Raw genomic sequence first — 2274 nt, forward strand, 5'->3', positions numbered from 1 at the left:
TCATCAATTGTGTTGCCAACTTAACTTTCATGATCTCATTTTTGAATGCTATGTGTCTATTGGTCAGTTTATTAGCTAAGTTTAAAGCAAGTGTGTGTTGTAATTCGTTTAAATCACAGAGCAACTTCCAACGGATTAGCTTTTTTTCTGCATCTACAAAAATTTTTTTGGATTCAAATGTGTTACGAATCAGTTTCACCATATGGCATGCATCTAAAAATACCGCAACTTCATGTTCAGAAACTGGATGCTTAAAATATGTCTTCAAATTGTCAATATCTTCAATATTGCATCCTAATAATTTCATTGTAAGAAGATTGCTTTTACATCCATCAAAGGTTAAGGAAACAATTTTAACTCCAATTGCATGACATTTTTCCAGCGCCATGTTAATTATGTTGGCTTTCATTTCTGCTTTTAATCCAGTAATTAAAAAGTATGCAAGAGGTATTTTCCAGCTTTCATTAAGAGATACCAAAAGCAAAACATAAACTTGTTGGGCTATCGGATCGTCATCGGAAGCCTCACCTAATCCTAGGTCAACAACGCCTATGTAGCGACCACCGCACCATATTTTTTGTTGCCTAATAGCCATTTCATCGGCAATTAAGGCACATAAAACTTCTTTATTCGTACTAGAAAACTTTTGTTTGAGTCTATCAAGAGTTTCAGTAGTAAATCCAGGTTTTGCGTCTACACTCCTGTACCATTCAATCAAAGTATTAGGATGAGGTAAACAATTGTGAAATAGTTTTCTGATGTATTTGTATGCGGCAGGTGAATGGAAGTTTAAAGTTAAAGCAAATTTTCTGGCACCTGGTGGAAATTTTTTAAAAGGCCTTTTTTTATTACTGATGTTTTTCAAAAATAAGGCGTTAAATGTATCTTTTACTTCTACGTGGCTAGATAGATTAGATAAAACAGATTCGTCTAAGTCTTTTTGTTTTCGTAATGCAGATACTGTACTCTTTAAGGTAGCATTCTTTTTTATTAGGCGTTTATTGGCTTTTTGTAGGTTTTTAATTTTATTGTTTTTAATCAACAAACGTTTTTTGCATAATGTTAGGTCTCTTTTTAAGATTGACCTTTTTGGGTGTGTCTAAAATAGATCCCAAGCTTAAAGAAGTAGATGGTGATTGAGTAACTAGTTGTGCTCTTAGATCAAAATTACCACCCTCTAAACACGTCACATCTTCTTCCTGTAAAGATAAAATTTAAATATAAAATATTTGATTACATTTAAAAGTGTAACCGCAATTTAGTCCGCGTGTAATATTTCTAAAAAAAAGTGGTCTAAGCTTATGTTATTTCTGAAAAAGTGGTCTAAGCTTATGTTATACCTTATGTCATCAGTTACCTGCCAGTGAAATTCGAAAATCGGTTCAGCCGTTCCAGATATTAGCTGGGACAAACAGAAGGACAGACAGACATAAATTGTAAAAATGTTATTTCGGTACATGAACCGTATATGCAATCATTATTTTAATATTACATACGGACACTCTTATTTTATTTAGTGTAAAGATTTTAAATAATAGTGTACATTACTACCTTTAAAATTTGTTTGAATGATGTACTTGGTATATCACTTGACGTGCTTGGTATTGGTAATTCATTTTGTTGTAGCATCGATTCCTTGAATAAAATAACATCAACAATTAACGCATGTTTACGTAAAATACCTTTAGCGGTAAAAAAAGTAGCATCTGAACTATATATATATATACCTGTAAATTCTGTTTGCAGTCTACATTTTTTGCAGTTGGTTCGTCATTTTGTTCAAACTTTGATTCCTTGAAATTAGAAAACAACCAGTTTAGGATAAATAAAAAACGATTAAGGTTTAACATTAACATTAAGAACGTATTTGTAACACAGTCCCGTGTGGTGGCGGATTAGAATCACACCACCCTATATCTTCCCATGGGTGTCGTAATAGGCGACTAAGGGAATAAACCAGGGAATGAGCAGCAGCGTTCCCTGTTATTGTATGTAACAGCTTGCACTGCGCTCGCCAACCCGCCTGCCAAGCGTGGTGAGTATGGCAAATACCCCTGATAAGGGAGGCCTTATCCAGCAATGGATATTATAGCTGTGATGATGATGTGAAACAGTGTGTGATTTGTATGGTCTAGTAGGTGATACAATCAAGAAAGAAAGTTCCATGTAAGTACTGCAAAGTAAATATAAATAATGTTGTGACTAAGACTTGGTAATTAAATACAACTAATAATAAGAAGATACTCATACAAAGCTTACCGGAATAATAGGGAT

The sequence above is a fragment of the Zerene cesonia genome, chromosome 26, assembly GCF_012273895.1.
Source record: "Zerene cesonia ecotype Mississippi chromosome 26, Zerene_cesonia_1.1, whole genome shotgun sequence".
NCBI lineage: Eukaryota > Metazoa > Arthropoda > Insecta > Lepidoptera > Pieridae > Zerene > Zerene cesonia.